This window comes from Xenopus tropicalis, chromosome 5, assembly GCF_000004195.4.
Source record: "Xenopus tropicalis strain Nigerian chromosome 5, UCB_Xtro_10.0, whole genome shotgun sequence".
Taxonomy (NCBI): domain Eukaryota; kingdom Metazoa; phylum Chordata; class Amphibia; order Anura; family Pipidae; genus Xenopus; species Xenopus tropicalis.
In genome coordinates, this window is record NC_030681.2 from 80079726 (window position 1) to 80101365 (window position 21640).

Sequence of the window (21640 nt, forward strand, 5' to 3'; positions counted from 1 at the left end):
AGTGAAAAGTTGGGAAAATTTTTCCAAGCTCCAGGAAATTTATCACAATACAAGTGTATGGGAACTTCCTGTAACTCAGTAAAACAGTTCTCATGGTAGAGAATATCCAGGAAAATCCTTATCATTGTTTATTTATATAGTGTCTGTAATGCTTTACAATAATATAGAACTGGGTTTATCCAATAATTTAACAAACTAAAGTTACAGAATACAAATAGGATCTGAGGATCATGCTCACAAGAGCTGGCAGCTTTTTTTCCCCCAGGTTTTAAAACATGAAAAATACTTTTTTTCCCCAATGTTTGTTAATCTGCCCCTTAAAATCATATAGATATTATGCAATATTTTTCTTGCATAACTTCTTTGTGTAGTTTGTTTTATTAATATTTAACGTTTTGGGGCAGATTTATTAAAAGTCTAACATTTCTCATTTTTTTTATTTTTTATTTTAAAAATAAACGTTTCCACAAATGTCTTACATTTACTTAAAAATCAGAACTAAAAAAGGATGCACAAGAAAAGCCACGAAAATTCAGAATTTCTCAAGTTGTCGTATGAAAACTAAGACTTTTTCGAGTTGACACACAAAAAAACAGCATCAAAAATCCTAAACCTCTATAGTTTCAAAGCAAAAAAAGGATCCTCCAGGGACAGGGACATCTGCCATTCACTTCTACATGATCTCAGCAAGTTTTAGCTGCCGAATTGTTGGATTTGGATTTTCAGCCGTTTTGATGCATAGTAAATCAAAGAAAAGTCGTGATTAATAACATGTCTCAGTCTGCCTCTTTAGATTATAAGCACAAATTAGTAGTGCCTTCAGTATTTCTGAAGGCATCAGGAGACTTACCTACATGACATTAACACTGATGTCATGTAGGTAAGTCACCTTCAGTATTTCTATTTTATTTGTATGTTTTATGTATAACTCATCTAATGTACACCACTGTGGTATTACTTTTCCTCTTCACCCAGTTTTTTTAGCAGCTGTAGTGCTGATGACCAAGGTATCTTTGAAGACTATGAGAAATGTCCGAACAGAAGCAAGTGACTAAACTCTTTTTACACTAACATACAACACTTTATGCAGAGGTTAATAAAATTTCCTTTTAACATTCATATCTCAGCCGTGAACAGGGCTGCTATCAAAAACAGCTATTTCTACTGTTGCACAGTACAAGTATACAATCAGTCTTCTAATTCCATATTGAACATTACAACAGCAGTGACTGCACCTTTAACCTTTGTACCCCTTGTACTTCCCATGGCTGTCTTGGATGTAAAGTAAAGATTGCAATTAGCATGTGGTTGCAGAATATCCCTCCAGAAGACCTCCATTAATACAAAAGTGCATACAAACTTTTTGTAGAGATTAATATAGTTTCCTGTGTTGGAAATGACAAATACAGGAAAAAATGCTCATGCGTAAGGGCCCGTTGCATTATAGGATGTTATTTTCTTAAATTTCTTAGAAAGCAGTTTTTTATTGTACACATGAAGGAAAACAAAAATGTTCTGAAATTTACACATCCAAACCTAGAAGACTTTGTAGAATGCTTTAGTGTTAATTTTATTTTCTCATGGTCTTATGCACCAAAATTCAATATATATCCAAATAAAAATTATTTTATTTTATATTTAGTATTTATGAAAATTAACATCTATCACTTCTTTTTTAGACTGACACATGTTATAGATAACAAAGAAAAATAACAATATGTTCTGATTTAACAATTTATAAAACATAATTGTTACATTGAGGAAAATTATTATCTGAATTGTTACTTTCTGCATGCAATTTCCATTGGGGATTACTGATTCCAATGGGTGTTAGTGCTCAAACAAATTCAGAAGAATGAATAAATCTCTTTGATAAATGTTTTAATTCTGTAACATTTTTCCTGTTTTTTTTTTAATTGGTGAAATTTTCCTGACAGTCGGGAAAGTGTTGTTAAACAGATTGATCTGTTGGAAACATTCTGGATTCTCTAGTTTAATAAATTTGCCCCACAAGTATAACAACTCCACTGCAATAAATCATAGACAATTCCACTCACTTTTGACACTGTTAAGAGCTATGGTCTATAGTTCTGGGTTAATTGCTGCAGTCACCAGTATATAACAACCACTTGCTCTTCGCTGGATTAATTGGCTTACTTTACTGTTTACCAGTCATTTGTAATACCACATTCGCTTTAACATTGTATCAGGTGCAGGGAAGTCAGGCTTCCAACCCTGTGTTGATCCCTTGAGGCCTTTTAGTATGTAATATGGAAACACAGTACCTGGAAAGAGTTAGAAAAGAAGAACTTAGCTTTAAAATGAAAAGTCTTTCTATAGATAAGCGTGAAGATACGTACTTTGCTATATATAATTCCCTCAAAATCTCCTTGTGGGGTAAAAACACAAACAGATCAGAGTGGAAATTCTAACACTGAATCCTGGCCACAAATAGGTTGAGTTTAAGTATAGCCCCAAGATTGTCTCACAGGCCAGACAGTCAGACAATTATTTGTACAAATTTACAACAGATGTTAATGAGGATATTCATGGCCAAATTGCGCTGATGATTGCTACACAGTGGTGGTCCATGCAGTTCCATTTCAACAGATGATTCCAAACACACTTTGATTTAGGAAATCAGTCGCCCTGGGTTTCTTTTGGCCAATAAACAGTGCTGTATAATTTAACAGAAAATGGACTGAGCATATTGGTTACTGAAGTTCATTAGGATCAGCAAACCATTATGTGTCTACTCAGAACAACACTGATGTCATGTAGGTAAGTCTCCTCACAGTCAGCAGAAATGGTAGATGGCAAGTGAATTATGTAAAATGAGTGTGTGATCATCAGAATCTCGTTCAGCGTGATAATTTTTCTTATTTTGTTCTGTATACATAGATATTATCTTAAATATCTAAGCTGAAACTTGTTTGTGTGATTGCAGCCATATGAGTAGTTCGCATAAATCCCATCATATACAGCAAAGTTGCATATGTGTGTCCACCCTCTTTTAACAGTCCTCTTGCTTAACATGACCATAGAACAAAAATCCAGTTGGAGGGATTGTGATGGATCTGAAGAATTATGCTGTGCAGAGAGTGAATTAAATTTAAAAGTAGCCAAATTAGCAAACACATAATTAGCAAGTAGAAAATCATACTTATTTGCAATCAGAAGGCAAACTAATTTAGGAGCTCAGTGTGGCCTCTCTCTCTTTCTAGTCTGCCTATACCACATCTACAACCCAATAGAAGGCATCATAGAAGCAAATCAGGCTGCCCCCTCCCACATCATCTATTGTTAAAGCACCGTGAGGGGGAGGCAAGCTTTAAAGGTTAGCAGTCTATGCTTTAGAGACTGCAGAACATAGCAAACTATTCACCCATCCCCCGTATGCAAATACAAAAGCTTTCTGAATAAAATCTGCTCTAATTTTATTTACTAGGTCCAGAACATTGCATCCTTGGCACCTCTGCATTATACTGCAAAGCATTCCTGCCCAGAAAACTACAATACAGCAAATGGTCCTCAATGCTTGTTATAATAAACAAAGTGGATTTTCACTTAAACTTGTAGATATATTTACTTGAGTTTTGCACTCTGTAATATATGGATATAAATTTCCCCAAAGGCTGATGCCCCACGGAACGTGTTAGTCGCCCACAATAGTAGAGATCTATCGCAGGCGACTAACACACTCCAAAATGCTTTTCCACAGGCAACAATAGAAGTCAACTGTGGAATGGCTTTGCATTGCTGGAAGTTGCCTGCTGGAACTTCACGCAAATTCGTAAAACCAAAACAAAGTGATGCAAAGGCCTTCCCGCCAGCGACTCCTTTTGTTCCTGGTGCAAAGGCAGTTAGTAGCCCACGATAGCAGAGATCTATCACGGGTGACTACCACACCCCGTAGGACATCAGCCTTAAGGTCCCTCTAATTCTATCCAAGCAGAGACCACAGGTAAAGTGATATGCTTCTGTTCTACATCGCAGACATAAAACTTTTAGAGGCTACAAAACTTCAACTGCTGGATGTCCTCATAAACAGGAAGAACCTGAAATGCAAGTGTATTAGGAAGGAAAGGAAAGTCACAGTGTATGCCATTTCTTACACCATGCCCTCTGCTGGCTGTCTGTAAGGGTACTAAAGCATTGCTATTTCATTTGGATATAAGGAAAAAATACCTTTGGAAGGTAATTCAGGCGACTTCAGAAAACAAAAGTGAGGCATATGTTCTCCCAGTGGCGATTTACATTGTTGCTGATGGAAAAGCATTTTTGGGAGATTTTTAGCCTGCAGTAGCACAGATTTAACTGTTGGTAACAAACCTTCACTTGCACCATCACTGTAACAGATTACCAGTGCAGGTTCCACTTGGCTTTGCTATATGGCACTGTCTCTTGTCTGGCCTTCAATTTTCTTACTTGAATATATTAAATAAAAAATAAAAAAGGAGGTATATTTTTCGCTAGTTCCATAATAGATGAGGTTGAAAGGAATACAAAAGCTTTTTTTTTTTTTTTTTTTAAATATACAATTGTATATTAATTTAACAGCTTATGACCAATGTATAATACAAACAACACCTTCATATTAATATCAGGTATTGTAAAGTGCTAAAAATAGATTTGTTTCTCAGCATAAATATGAATGTCATGTTACATACATTGCATACCTCACATTATCAGGATGATCAAGCGCATATTGTACTCTTTTGAGAACATGCTTCAGGCAGTGTATTTCTATTTGTGTAGATAAACATGATAAGAGATTTATCAATGCTGGCAGGATTTTTGTCCTAGGCAACTATCAGACAAAGTCATAACGGCATTCAGATTAACTGGGAATGCAGACTAACAGGGAATACAGCCAGGATATATGCGGCTGCAGACACCAAATTTTGGACTGGCTTTTAGTATCACCTGGAAGGTAGCACTACCCGAGGAGCTTTTAATTCCTGGCTATGTTTTATACACATGGCTGTTCCTGGTTTAACATGGGGGAAATTAGATAATTACTTATTGTTTCCATTTAAAATTTTCACCATTTATAAAGCTCTCCTTGTTGAGAATCTACTAGTTATTATATTGTCATATCATTTACATGAGAGGGAAAGTTGTTTTAAGGTAGGGATCCCCAAACTTTTTTACTTGTGACCCACAATACATATAGATGTAAAAAGTGTTGGTGAGCCACACAAGCTTGAAAAATGTTCTGGGGATGCCAAATAAGGGCTGTGACTTCTATGGCTATGGTAGCCCCATGTGGACTGCTGGAGGCTCTGCTTAGACTACAACTGCAAATTCCATGCCACCAGCTACAATGTAAATCGCCGGTGGGATGGCATATGCGGCGGCAAGATTTGCCAAAGTCGCCTTGAGAGGAAACTTTGGCGACTTTGGCAAATTGCGCCACCGCCTATGCCATCCCACCGGCGATTTACATTCTATCCGGTGGGATGGCATTTCAGGGATATTAGTCACCCGCGACAGGGAAGATTTGTCGCACAGCGACTAATCTCACCATGTGTCACAGCCCTTAAGGGGGTGGTTAGCAACATGTTGCTCACAAGCCACCATTGCTCGGTATGTACAGTACACAGCAGTGTAAAGAGTAAAAACATTAAGATTATTAAGACCTTAAAAAAGAGTTTTGTTGCTTATTTATTTGACTTTGTGATGTACTAAATTTGCATTAAGTGGATAGGCTATAATACTGTATTGTATTCCAGGCCAGTTCAACTTGAAATAAAGGAACTCAATGTGATAAATGTGATCCCTAATTTTTTAAATGGCCACTATTACTTTCCAAGTGTTTTTTTTTTTTTGGGGGGGGGGAGGATGCATGACACTAAAATATATAATCTGTCTACTTCATGTATGTATTCAAACATTCCTGATCTTAATGATCTCTGAAGAACAAAAGAATGCTAATATTTTGCCAACACCTGCTCTAGATCCACATTTCTAATTTAAGACATTTGTAAGGAAATTAATACAGTCAGGCCAAGAAATTTCCCACTCCCCCAGCATAAGGGCACATATATCAATATACTGATCATGCTTTTGATACTTTATCAATGATGGATTGGAGGGAAGGGGATTAATCAAGAGCTATCAATAATTCAACAGATCTGCATCCTTTCTGTCACAAAACTTGCTGGGAGCGATTGATTTGAAATTTGAGCACTGTACGGTCAATGATATGAAGTACATGTCTCTGATGCAGAGTAGTCTAATTAACCTGATCATCAAGGGCCCATAGTTACTCAGTCATTTCTATTGACCTCTTTGTGCAGTATAAGCATGTCTGAGGTATAATAACTTGTCCTCTGGTTACTTTTTTGCCATGAAATATTAATAGGTGGAAAGAACACCTTCTATTGTACAGGGAATGCAAGGTTTTCTGATGTGATACCATCTATTGTATGGCAGACTGTCAGTGGTTACTTTGCCCTGTCAAAACAGGGCAATGGCCTTCAACTTTGATCACTACTGGATTTCTGCATTTATGATGTTTTAAAATTGGTAAGTTTTTCTTAATTCTAAATAGAGGACATGAAAAAACACCTTGATTGTCAGCTTACCATAATTCTTATTCTGCAGTTTCATGCTAATTGAAGCAATGTTTCACAATTATAAGGTCAAACAGACACAAATGTCCATGGTACTGACCTGAGATCTGACTTCTAGGTGCTGCAGAAGATGATTAGACCTTTCAAGAAACTATCCAAGGCTCCAGGTCAGTTCATTCTGCATGTATGTGTTGGCTTAATTTCCCATTAACCCATTTTCTGGCAAATGCTCTAAATAGAGCAGTGATTCCACATCTCATTTATGAGAAGCTGACAATTTAGTTAGTGGTAGGCAATCTATGCTACTTTTGGGTATATTTAACAATATTCAACCTTCTACTTTTTAAAAGCTGTATAATGCAAATATATTTTATGCTATAAATGTAGATAAGGCAGATTGTTAAAATTTGATATATTTAAGAGTAGAATATTATACAAATTGCTGTTTGGTAAATACACAACAAAAGGTTTTTACAGTATTTCTTGCTTTTTGGGGGTGGGGGGGACCACAATAAAATATATGAGTAAGTATCGGAACCCAAGGTGTCGGTCGAAATTTCACTGCTTTAAAGATGATCATTAGGTCCTATGTCTGGGTCCAGACACAGTAATCAGTTCCTTGGAGTAGCCCAGGTTTTAGCTCTGCTGCAAGTGTTTTAAGTAACAGCAGCCCAATGATACAAAAATCCATTCTTGGTTGTCTCTTTGCAATCTAGTGATTTCAAATTCAGTTGTATATGCACAGGGTTTGTTCATTAGTACATGGCTCTAAATGCATGGACCTTGAATAGAATGAACTGGATAAGGTATGTTGCAGCATCAAGTGGTTACCTGTCAACAGGGCTGCCCCCCAGGTGCCCCTGCTGACCTACCACCCTACCTCCCTGAGTTTGCATATCTTATACTTAAATTTGCTGCAATCAGGGGAGGGAGGTAATCGGGGGAGCAACAATGCTTTGGATCAGGTCTGGGTCGGCGGGGTCCACCGGGGTTTTTTTACAGTGTCCCAAAAGCCCAGTCCTACCCTAGGCATGAAGTACCACACCATTATTCTTGATGAACTTAGTGAGATATAAAGCAGAGCAATATAATGCTAATCACTTGCCGTATAACATTAAAGCTCATTTACAAACACAGCCATCAATGTAAAGCACATTGTTGTGCATATTGACACAGTTCATTAAGGTACTTGCTCCTAAACACATTTCTATTAAAGCAGGGGATCCCTGAAGCTTTCACCACCCTGAAGGTGACAGAAACCCCAAAATTCCAGAACGAAAACTAGATACTTCCCACATGGAAGTGATGATTGCAGAATGTTATTTATGCTGCTCTATGCTGCAGAATGTGATTTATGCTCTATGGTGTAAAGGGAAGTAAGCAACATGGCTGATCATTGGTTAACTAGAAGTAAACACTAAGGACAATTTCCTTAAAAGTTCCTTACCTTCCAGTATTCCAGAGCACCTAGATAAAACGTATTAACACATATAGACCATACTATCAACATTCAGATGCAGTGTCAAGTCAAACCCAAGTACTTAAGGCTACAAGGTACAATGCCAGATCTAAACATCCCCCATATATATCTACACCCTCCCAAACTTGATCAGTTAGGATAAAAAGTATGATTGACATCTTTCAGAATGCAAGCCAGCACCACAGGGGGATCATAGTAGAAAACATGATTCTTGCCTTTTAAAGAACTCCAAGCAGGATTATCATGGGGATCCACAGACTCCATGCAGAGTTTTTCACTTTAACCCTACTGCTGTCAAAGGCACAGAAAGACAAGTTACTTTCAATATATTTTAATCCCTCGTCAAGAATGATGTTACCTAATGCACCACATTGCTGTTGATTATATTCAGTGTGATTCATTAGGAATAGGATAAAACAAAACAGAGAAAAAAACATTAATTCCATTCTTCACAAAAAAATTGTAGAATAGTGTGATGTAAGTCACAACTGTTTATCTATTGTCCTTGCCATTCAGGGGATCGATTGCACTCCAGCTGAGCATTAATGTTCATTGCAGTAAATAGCAGTGACAGCAGGACTAGAACATTAAATAGGAAGTTTGCCTCTAGTACAATATATATGACTGACAAACATGATCACACTCAGATGTTAGGCAGCGACAAACAGTATAATTAGTAGAATGCAAATATATTCATAGTGTTTATGAATTAGTGTGCATTTTATATTTTCTACCAAATGATACATAGTATTATTATAATCAAATTTCAGAATGTACCTAATATAATACAAAAGGTAATAAGTGATTAAGAATGTTTACTGCATGCTTACTGCTTGCTGAGGTACCCTGGAGCATAAAGGGACCACTGAGATCTTGACTGATGTGCCGTTTCATTGTATATCATAGTTACATAGTAAGTTGGGTTGAAAAAAGACATATGTCCATCAAGTTCAACCATAATGCCTATATATAACCTGCCTAACTACTAGTTGATCCAGAGGAAGGCAAAAAACCCCATCTGAAGCCTCTCTAATTTGCCGCAGAGGGGAAAAAATTCCTTCCTGACTCCAAGATGGCAATCGGACCAGTCCCTGGATCAACTAGTACTAAGAGCTATCTCCCATAACCCTGTATTCCCTCACTTGCTAAGAATCCATCCAGCCCCTTCCTAAAGCTATATAATGTATCAGCCAGCACGACTGATTCGGGGAGGGAATTCCAGAACTTCACAGCTCTCACTGTAAAAAATCCTTTCCGAATATTTAAATGGAACCTCCCTTCTTCTAAACGAAGTGGGTGCCCTCGTGTCCGTTGGAAGGACCTACTGGTAAATAAAACATTAGAAAGGTTATTATATGATCCCTTTATATATTTATACATAGTTATCATGTCACCTCTTAAGCGTCTCTTCTCCAGTGTAAACAGACCCAACTTGGCCAGTCTTTCTTCATAACTGAGACTTTCCATACCCTTTACCAGCTTAGTTGCCCTTCTCTGGACCCTCTCTAACTCAATAATGTCCCGTTTGAGCACTGGAGACCAAAATTGAACAGCATATTCTAGATGGGGCCTTACCAGCGCTCTGTAAAGGGGAAGAATAACCCCCTCCTCCCGTGAATCTATACCCCTTTTAATACAGCTCAAAACCTTGTTTGCCCTTGCAGCTGCTGCCTGGCATTGCTTGCTACAGCCAAGTTTATTATCTACAAGGACTCCAAGGTCCTTCTCCATTATGGATTTGCCTAGTGCAGTCCCATTAAGGGTATACGGGGCTTGCATATTTTTACATCCCAGGTGCATGACCTTACATTTATCCACATTAAATCTCATCTGCCACTTAGCTGCCCAGATTGCCAGATGGTCAAGATCCTGCTGCACGGATGTCACATCCTGGAAAAAATTGACTGGTCTGCAGAGTTTTGTGTCATCTGCAAACACTGATACATTACTCATAATACCCTCCCCTAAGTCATTTATTAAACAAATTAAACAAAAGTGGACCCAGTACAGAACCCTGAGGGACCCCATTGAGGACCTTATTCCAAGCAGAGAATGTACCATTAACAACCACCCTCTGTACCCGATCCTGTAGCCAGTTTTCTGTTTTCTATCCATGTGCAAACGACTTCACTAAGACCAATAGACCTTAGCTTAGAAAGCAGTCGTTTGTGGGGAACGGTATCAAATGCTTTGGCAAAATCCAAATAGATTATACCTACTGCATCCCCACTGTCCAGCCTCTTACTTACCTCATCATAAAAAGCAATTAAATTGGTCTGACATGACCTGTCCTTCATAAAGCCATGCTGATTACTGCTCATAATGGCATTCTCCACTACATAATTTTGTATGTGATCCCTTAACAAGCCTTCAAATAACTTGCCCACCACGGATGTCAAACTTACAGGCCTATAATTGCCAGGCTGAGATCTTACTCCCTTTTTAAATATGGGAATGACATTCGCCTTCTTCCAATCCCTAGGTACCATACCTGATGAAAGAGAGTCTGAGAATATCAGAAACAAGGGCCACTGCAATTCTGCCCCTAGCTCTCTCAGTACCCGAGGGTGTATTCCATCTGGCCCAGGTGCCTTGTTTACATTTATCGTGTGTAACCCTTTAAGCACCATATCCTGTGCCAGCCACTGTGTAGTTGGAGCTGAGGCAACAGTGCAGCTATTGGGTGGGACTTGGCCCACTGGCTCCTCTACTGTATACACAGAAGAAAAGAACTGGTTAAGCACATCTGCCTTTTCTGTATCCGCTGTAACCATATTGTTATTATAACTCAATGGGGCCACACCCTCAACCTGCATCTTTTTACTATTAATATACTTAAAAAACTTTTTGGGGTTAGTCTTGGCCTCGGCCACGATGCGCTCCTCATTTTCTATCTTTGCATTCCGGATTGCTGTTTTACAACACTTGTTATAGTGTTTATATTCATTAAACGCAGCTACTGTCCCCTCTGACTTATATTTCTTAAAAGCTTTCCTTTTTTTCCCTATTAACTTCTTTACCTCAGAGTTAAGCCACATAGGGTGATTCTTAACACTTCTTGAATCCTTGTTGTGTGGGCCCCAGCAATGTTTAGTTATCCCACTAGTAGCTGCTGTTGTGACAGTCAGTATACTGTTCTTTAAGCATTATGACGCAATATAGTGAAAGGCAATTTGGCAGCTAAAATTGAAGGTGCAGGAGTCATAATCTCCATTAGGATGCATATAGGATCATAATTTAACAAAACCTACTGTTTTATCTGATCCTTATCTTCAGATCTGCAAGATCAGTACACAAACAGATTAAGGACAAGTTATGGCAATGTATCACAAAGGAAGATCTCTTTAATTTGTAAGATTTTGCAAGCAAGGCCATCTAGTATTTCTGGTTCATTATGTAACTGTTATTTATTAATTGTAACACCCCCGTTATATTATTGTACAGGGCTGCATAATTTGCTGGTGCTTTATAAATATATGATGAAGATTCATAATAACATATACCATTGTGTGTGTGTATGTGTTTTGCCTTTAAGACTGTTATCAATGATTAAAGCACCATGTTTTGGATGGTGGCAAATAGTAACTTTATTAACTTATTGCTTATTACCACCTTCTTCTTCTTCTTTTTTTGTACAAACCTGCACCAAGTATGGGCAAAATGTGTTTTATACGTAATTCCAAATCATCAAGTGCAATATGGAGGTATTCAGTCTTCAACTATCACTTATCTTAGTATTTTGGACTATTACACCAAATCCCCAGTGCACAGACAATTTTTACTAACTTCAGAATAATAAGCATTTTTGGCACATCCATGTGCATTCATTAAAAATCTCCTAAGTGGTAAGATGTTTTACCAAGTGCACTGGCATCCTACTCATTTGCATTAACTCTTTGAATGTATTGGCTGCCATGATTAACACAATGCATATTATTCAGCAAGTGATGGGGTATGTAACAGCAGCATCTAAATCCAGTGTTTCTCTTACTTCTGATGTTATTCTGCCATACTGTGCATGAGCATTCATGAAAAGGGGCTGGAGAAATATGCAATTGAAATGCTAGGTATTTTAAAATGAATGCATATAGAAAAAAATGCTTACTTATGACAGCATTGGTGTGCCTTAATTGAAGGTGAGCTTCACTTATAAATAATAATAATAATAATGCAGAGTTACACAAAAGACAGAATGCTTTCTGTTTTCTGACTTGCATAATTATTTTTGATTTCACCTGATTAGGTTGTTATGTTATGTCTAAATAGTTTAATTGTAAGTGATTCTCTCGGTCTCCCTTGTTAGAGGTTTATGCTTACAAATCTATGCATTATTTTTACATTTGTAATAAATTTATGCTTTTAATAATCGAAGAATGTATCCGCAAGCCCCCTTCTATACATTCCACAGCATTCCCTCATTTAAACCAAAAAATATGAAGTTATTGGTTGACTTTGGCAGAACTGTAAAATTAAGCAAACAAATGAAGCCATGCCTTCAGTTCACATTGCCAACTTAGCAGGGAAACAACTTAGATCTTGCCACACAGGTGAAGGAGTCTTACAATAAACGTTGGCTTTTGTAGTATAGCATATGTAGAGTAACCAAAAAGAAAGAACCAGTAATGTTATGTGGGAGTGAGTGTGTTAAAAGCAGCCCTCTATTTCTGGAGCAATTGTTTTGGGGTATATTTCTTCCAAATTAGGGCTTTTTTAGCTTCCTGGTTACTTTCTAGATTGTATCACAGGCCATTTACAGTCAAAGGCTGTAAAAAAAATGCTTCCTTTTATTTAATAAAGAAATACATTTTGTGTCTGAGGAATTTAGGTTAACCCTATGGAGAAGCCACTATAAGACAAGACAAGAGAGTCATCATAAAGTCAGTAGGCTCTAGCATTTGCCTGGTCTCTTCTTTATTCATTTGAATACAATTAATTCTATCAACAGCCAATAGACCATTAATGCTACACAAATAACTAGGACAGCATGAGCAAAGGAAATATGCAATTGCATGAGCAAGTGCATGAGCAAAGAAATATGCAATTGAAATGCTAGGTATTTTAAAATGAATGCATATAGAAAAAAATGCTTACTTATGACAGCATTGGTGTGCTTTAATTGAAGGTGATTGCATTAATTATGCAATTAAAAAATCAAAATTAATTATTTTCACTTCCCTCTGGCTCCCTCTCTTGTCACTGCTGATCTCTGCATAAGCACTGTACCCAGAATTTGGTGAAGTGCTTAATTGTAACAAATATGTAACTTTTTTTTTGTTTACAAATGTACATTGGAAAGTTACATTTTCTTTATTATAGGAGATCTCCTTTAAGTATGAAAAAACTCAGAAATTATTTACATCTAGTAAGTGTTGTAGAGGGGCAGATTTTTCAACATTTGAATATTAGTTTTTTTTTTACTGTGATTCAATTTTTTTGCAGCAAAAAATGTATTTTCAAATTTGAGTTTCCAAAACTCATATTTTTAAGAAAAAAATTGCAATCTGAACATTAAAAACCTATTAGGCGTTGTATTTCAAGCTGTAAAAGTCAATGGGAGTTGTATTTCAAATTTCAAGCTGTTTTTTAAAATAAGTTTTTAAGAGCAATTGGAAGTTTGGCAGACTCATGAAGGGTAGCATGTGGTTTCACTGCACTAAAGTTGTTTTTTCACAATTCTAAGTGGTCCCAATTTTTTTTAATAATTAATACATAAATGTGCTCTGCTTTTAGTTTTCACCACATCCTCCACTAGCTGCAGCTTACAGAATTTAGATATATCTATACATTAAAATATTCATAATTTATAAAAGAAATTAAGAATTAAATGTTTCAACTAAAACAAAGTAAAATAGTAAATGAAATAAGTGAAAGCTTCTCTTTACTGGTCAACCAATTTCATACAATCTACCATACAACCATTCTGGTTCCAGGCTGTTACAGAAAGAAAAACAAGAATTTTATTTGACATTTATTTAAAGTTTATAATACTTTTCAGTAAATTTTAATTGCTTTCAGTAATCATCTCATATAAAAAATATTTAGATAAACAGACTTTTCATGATGACAATAACTGCTTCGGAAGTTTTTCCACATCAGTTTGTTGGGAAAAAAAGTAGTCAATTTGTTTAGAAAAGATGCCATTGGATTTGAACAAAGCCAGGAGTAATGGCTATACCAGAATCTTTTCTGTTTAGATATATACCTCATATCTTTTGGCTCATTTCACTTCAACACTAGTTTTCTTTCTTGCACAGCTAGACATTGCAGTATATTATGGACACAGTTTTTAAGAATTCATTGTAACACCGATTTTTTTCCTCTTAATACTGGTATATAAATGTATTTTTAGTTGAGATGAATTAAAAGGAAGCCTATTGCTTCACTACACTTCAATGTAGGCACAAGCATTTTGTACCAAAAATAACAAATTTACAAAGTTGGTGGTTCGTGCTGCTTTTTTACATAACACAAATATAGTAACAGCAACAACACCTGAAGACCACACTACTGTTTTTTTGGAAAGGCAGACACTAGTTGCTGCATGGTTCCACACATGCAGCAAACTGTTTCAGGTTCCATGCATCTATGCAGTATCTACATAGAACCTTGCCAACTCATTATGTTTTAAAAATGAATGTTTAAAAAACATAACTAATTTGGGGGCTTCACTGTCACCTGTTGTCTCTGTCCAGCACTTAATATTTAATAGCGAGCTGTTGCTACTTTTCTAAATAATTCTGGGTTTCAAAAGTTGCTGAGAAAACCCTGTAATTTCCACAGCAGTTAGAATAATAATGATCTCCCTTGTTTCCTTTCTGTTGTGAGATATTTACTCTTTCACATTATAAAGGATAAAAAAATATTGATTGGCACTTTGTGGGTGTACATAAACACAAGTTGTTGAGGCATTAAGTTATCTTGTTGAAAAATGGCTACCATTAGTATAGCACTGATAAAAATGGGATTTCTTTTCTTTTTTTATCACAATCCTCAAGCAAAACTTCAAGGTAGGATGTCACAGATGAGTAATAAAGATCACTGATATGCATTACTAACATACATAATGCCTGCCGCATGCTGTGACTTATTTGTATATTGGTCTAATTTAGCTTCTCAGATAAAATCTTTTCAAAAATAACGATTCTACCAAATGAATTAAATTATTAATATTATTTTAATCTTTAAATCGTACATGGTCCATTTTCACGATAATATAAAAACCGAAGATAATTGCAGTCTCAAAGACACATTTAAACTGCACAGAAATTGCAAATGAGGCATAGAAATGTGCAGAAACCATGTAATCTCATGATTAGTAGGTTTTTGTTTTTTTTTAAGAAATGGTTTCATTTGTAAAATATCTAACACCTGTGTAATAGGTGTTTAGTAACATCTGGAATCACAGTTTTCAGTTAAAATCACCCTAACCCACAAACACAAATCTGGTTTTAGTTTGAAAGGCTTGATTTCATTTCTTGTCTGCTGCATAGGGGACAATCAAAGACTGAGGACACACAGGAATCTCCCACTATCACTGATAATTTAACTATTGCTGATACTTTTAGAACATATACTTAATAGTAGTCTTTTCATAGGTAACATTTTGTGCTTTAAAATACACAAATCCAAATTAAAAAAAAAACTGTGGGGAATACACCTAAAGAATTTATTATTATTATATATTAAATCTCTATTGACTTAACAAGAGAAGCACCAAGAAAGTATGGTGTCATATGCAATATGTCAGATGGTGTCAGATGCAATATGTAAATGTGCATTACTGCAGTTAAATACATGGCAGTAGGAAAGACCCAAATAAATGCTCAACTACACTTTTGCTTTTGGTCCTTAAAAGTACATTTTATTTGTTCTACTGATGTTTAAATACCTTTACTGAATTAGTGCCCATCACTTTTACTGGATGGCTATTCCATATATTCATTATCTCATTTAATTCTGCCTCCATCCAACTTCATGATGTGTTCCCTAAATACACAAATAATTCATTAAAAAAGGCAGACAGCAATATATATATATATATATATTTATTTATTATATGCTTTTTAATGCTACACTATACTTGATATGATGTAGAAAAAAGTTCATGAAAGAATGTAAAACCAAAGATGGAAAGAACTTGTACATCCTGCATCTTTCCAATATAAGTTTTTTTTAAAAAAAATTTATAAATGTAATTGATGTCAAAAGCAGTGCTGTTAATAGTAAGCAATCATTACAATGTATTTACACAATCCCAGCATGTTTTATATCAGTTATTGTATCAAACATAAACAAATGAACTAAAACAGGTGGATTAGCACATGCTAAATTTACAATATAGGACATGTAAATATCTGGATAGAAAATTAAAATATATAGCTAGTATTGTTGTGTATTTATGTTGGTAAAATGTGAAAATTGTCTGTCAATGATAAAATAAGGACTATAACAATATTATCTCTATTACTAAATCTAAAACAAAATACCAGTCTACACTAGTAGAGCGGTCCCAGTGTGGATGTACAGAAGAGACAGCCTACAGACCAATCTTAGCAAGCCATTCTGATAAACATCCCACTGGTAATGTGGCTGTATTTCTCATTCGCAAGGAAAGGCTTGGGCAGAAATAGATGCAGGCATGCAGTGGCATATGGATGAATCAGCGGTGCAGGCGCATGGGTACTACCATTTTCTGCTAAATAACCAGCAGCACTAACGCAGGGAGATGAAGTTCATTCTCTTCATGTGACGTGTTTGCTTTTCAGAGCGGCAGCGGGTTTAACCCCATCAGTGCCGCCTTGTATCTCACCCAGCCAGCTTGCATTCATTTGCTGAACAAATGCAAAAGGTACAAGGTCCAGATTGAACGCGAGGGATCCTGGGTAGTCAGAGCCCGACCTCCCGCGCACGCAGTACTGTGCCTTGGCTACTGGCGAGGAATGCCATGTACAGACCGACACGAATTCGAATCCCGTGAAATTATGGGGACATTCATAGCATGTAAATGTCATGGTATTAAAGGAAATCCGAAAAAACTCACCCTGTTCTGTCCAAGGATCTCTTGCTAAAACGTGTTAAAGGATTGAGTCATTGTATATGTACAAGCTAATTTGAGCAGGTCGCCTTTCTATCTATTCTCCGTGTGTAGTGCTAGGGATTATTATAAAACGGGTGATACTACCTTGGCAGTTATTGGCGGTGCCCTGTGATTGACAGGGTGGCGGGAAATTAGTATCCATTTAGGAACGTTTTCAGTCACTAACATGAGAGAGTGCTTACCGGCGCTAATTGTTCTTTCTGACATAATGACACACGTACTTATGATGCGGAATGCTATAAGAGGCTGTATAAACGCACCTCGAGTGGTTTTTTTCCGGCGTAATTTCGGCTTTCTACACAAGGCAGAAAAAGCGGGAATCACCCAGGGCGGGTCACGTGCTTCGCGGTGTCGCACCGGTCCGAGCGTACGCTCACTAAAGCACGCACAAATACCAAACACTGGGGAACAGTGACCGGCTTGGAAAGAGCTCCGGGGCCGATGCCAACCCTTGTGAATACCCAGCGAATTTGTGTCACAGCTAGCTTCTATTTAGTTTGTTTTTATAGGAAACGCTAGTCACTATAGCCTGAAGGATGGCGACCGACAGTTAATTTAGACTGGTTAAATGCATACATATTATACAAAGGAAAGCTCACTTGCCACCATGAGACCAGTCATGTTGAACCAGCGGCTATTGCACTGCAGTTCCCAACATGCACTGAACATCTGAGGTTCATGGCAGTTGTAGTTCCAGCCAACTTGATGTTGGCGTCCTTGTGTTACAGCATGGCGGAAAATGCATAATGGACACCTGTATATCAACTATAGAGTATCTTAAAACGGCACCATCGTGTATGCTAAACAAATGACACCCTTAATGAACCGATCAAAAGAAAAGCAGGAAAAGCGTTGTGAGACTTAATATTTGCTTGCCCTGAGCATGCATTTCCTGATAGGAAAGGTAAAACAGTCTCGCAATAACTGAGAAAACAAACAATAAATTTGAAAGACACACACCCTTACTCTTCTATCCACTTTAAAATCCATGTATTCCAGATAGAACTAAACATGGATAGTATCCTATTTTCCCTGCTGCAAGTACTGGGACTATAGGAAAATCTTATCACATTATACTACTCTCTAAACTTAGGCATTATTAATGCAAACCACAGACCCCCAAACAGTTTTGAAATAAAATTTAAAATCATTGGAAAGTATCTGTAAACATTTTCATTTGAAAGCATCTGTCTGGCTGTTTACATTTTCCACACTTCTGCTTCTGAAACAATGTAGCACCATTGCATTTACATATAACTTTAAAACTACTGATGTAGAACTACATTTTATTTCTAATAAAAAGTGATTGCTCATTCCTTTGTTTCTGCAGCATGCATTGTGTCTCTAATAATTTGAGTGTGATCCCACTAGTTCCATTAGTGGCATTAAATACAATCCCAGAATTTAGAAAGCTTCTTAGCATTTCAAGGGGTCTTCTGCCCAAAACTATTTTTTCTTGATAAAAGATTTTGAAAGCAGCCACTATCCACTATGCATTAAGCATTTTCAGTGGCTTTAAATGTATTCGAAAATATCATTGCTACAAAATAGCAATATCTGCCTTTCTACATCCTGTTTCTGAATCCTGTAACAATGTTGCAAACCAGCTGATAAAAAAAAAAATCTAGAAGAAAACCGACTTCTATTACATTGTTTTAAGAGACTTTAAACAATGAACAAAACAGAAAGAAAAGGATAAAGGGGCAATGGCTTTGCCAGATTAAAAAAAAAAACATTAAAAATCTTTACTGACTCTAGCTGGGATAGTTGCTTAGAATTAAATTTCTTTCATTTGGCAAGAACAGATTTTGGGTAGAGGACCCCTTCATTTTGCATAAAAGGCACATAATATTTGAGTTACACATTTAGCAAAGCTTTTACATATATGTAGCATGTTAAACTACCCCCTCATGTGAAGGGCAATTACTATTTGTAGTAAATAGCTACATGTCCTTGGGAGGACTGAAGATATGACCAGATATGTTTATATACAACTTTGTTTGGTCTTTACGGTGAACGTCTGTTGCAAATACAATAACGTGTTTATATAGGCGTAGGGGTAAGGCACATCCTTTCCTATTGATTAAACGATCAGAAAGGTTTTAGACAGTAAATTCTAGCAAAGATCTATAGACACTTTCTATGTTGTGCTCTTGCACTAGAACAATACATTTACGTTTAAAAACCCTGTTTAAATTTGTTTAATCTGCTACCAAAACGAACATTTCCTTACCGACAGGAAATATTAGTATATAGCTACAGACGATACGATCTAGTCCAATCGACGTCCGCGTTTCGCCAAAATGCGCTCAAATTAACATTTCCAAACTGCTCTAAGTACACTTACACTGCTTGACTCGAGGAATGTTTGAGATATACCAATAAATCTGTATGAACAGGGGTATGGGAAGGGACTGCCGTGGTTTCCTTTCAGCCCCGTGTTTTTCCCAGCGCCTGTTTGATAGCAAATGTGTATTCCACGTGGGAACAGCGCTTTGAGCTCAGGCTCCGCCTCTATATGGGAAGGGCAGGTCATTATAGGACAGATATTGCCAACACAACCTATTGAGAATTTACGGTTCAAGACTGCAAAGGAATTTCGGGATTAGGCTTCTGCTCCACTTATCCAATTGCTGTTAACTTTTTTCTTTTCTTTTTGGGGGGTGGGGGGAAATGTTGCTTGGCACACCCGGTCTCTTCACACATGACTTCTTGAATATAGCCAGCAGGATGACGGAGGCTACCTGTGTGACTGCTTTCCTAGGGGAACCCAACTTTCAGCCCCCAAAAACATTGTCTGTACTAGATAAATAACTGGATATTTACTTACATCCAATCCATGTTAATGGATCCGGTTCTGTAATAACCTGCAGTCGGTCCCAGCAGAGACCTGCCAATGTAACTAGGGTGCAAAGAGGTCAAATGAACTAACAGCTGATAAGCTTCTAGCTACCCACTAAACATGCTTTGGACCGATCCTTCTGACTAGGCTGTCCCTAAAGCAAGACCATCTTTGCCAAGGACAGCTTTAGCGGACATTGTTAGTTTCGACTGCAGAATCGCTACTAGCGGGAGGCAGTTCTCTCAGTGAAGTACTACTTGTGTTCGGATAGAGAATGCCTGGCGTTCTGAAAGGTATTAGCGCCCTTCCCCCATAGTTGGGACTCGCACATCAATTGAGACAAATACCTCCTGGCATTTGGGAAGCAAGCTGTAGTGTTTGACCTCAAACTGGTAGGTCAGGAGCAGAGTTACATGTTCTCATCTTGGCCAGTGTACTTTCTGGGCTGGTTTAACTGCACCTAGAAATAATGGGCTTCCGTTTTGACAAGGGATCCAGCTTGTCCTGAGCTCTGAATTTGATGGCGAATGAATCTAGGTATATAGGTTACTGCATTAAATGATTGGCATCTCTAAAGGATTAACGCCATAAACAAGTATGATAGTTGAAATACCAACCCAGTTTCAGTGCATCTAAGGTGAGCAGGCTACCTTAATACTAGAAGTCTCATGGCCTATAATTTGGAAGAGAATTGTCTCAACATAATAGCAATATCGGGTCAGTGCGTAATAGATGAATGAAGCAGTGGCTAAAGGCAGGCCAAAATATATTGCCTTTGTTTAAAGCTCCTATTTGTAGACGACAAGTAAAACCCTATATAACATACAACATTCTTATTGTATGAATGGGATGATATAGGCACATCTCCAATAGATGGGTGCGTGCTCTGTCGCTCATTTAGCCCATTGTCCTTGCCTATTTCTAGCCCCCCTCCCCTCCGGTGACTCCCAAAGAACAATCCACGTTGATGAAGGCTTTTTCATCCCCCTCTCCCTTTCCAATGCTTGGCTCTTATTTAGGAAGTCATTAATCACATCCCCTCCCCCGGAAAGAGATGGCGGAGAAACCTGTGAAGTCTGATCCAGCACCCGCCTCTTCCCCACCCCCTCCTCTAAAAACACAGGGAAACCTCCACGTTTAACCCCACTGCTGCCACACCATGTGGCCATGGCACGGTGGTTAATTAAGTGCAATTCCCACCAGCAAATCATTGAGTCACCCTTTTCCTGGAAATTTCTCATTCTACATATCACAGATTAAAGTGGGCTATGTGATACACAAATGTAAAGACACGTTTATTGCACTGGTTATTATGTTTAGTAAAGCACACCAAAGAATCAATAACAAAGTATTTATACGTCAATGAATAAATCCCATCATTCCCATGTATTGTCAGCTGATATACACTAGTCATATAGCTGTCAAAAAGCCGTAGTACAGGCGGGGCATTATTTACTATACCAGTAATCTAGCAGCATGCACCGCCGATAAATGCGGGCAAAGTAACGCTACGTTATCTCCATACCGATCGGCGCACTGCAGGCTTGTGCACGAAGAGCAAATATGCACAGCCTCCTTGTAGTAAAATGACTTGGCTCGGCGTGTGCGTGTGTAAAAGCTTGGCGTGTTTATAAGGATTTTTT

The 21640-nt window shown here is 37.4% G+C and overlaps 1 long non-coding RNA gene across 1 annotated transcript; it reads right to left on the reverse strand.

Annotated features, from left to right (window-relative positions):
- Positions 1-1864: 1864 nt before the first annotated feature.
- Positions 1865-21204, reverse strand: LOC116411060. Its single transcript, XR_004222796.1, has 2 exons — positions 17099-21204; positions 1865-2285 (listed from the first exon to the last, which is right to left on the reverse strand). It is a non-coding gene; the product is annotated as an uncharacterized LOC116411060 (long non-coding RNA).
- Positions 21205-21640: the final 436 nt, after the last annotated feature.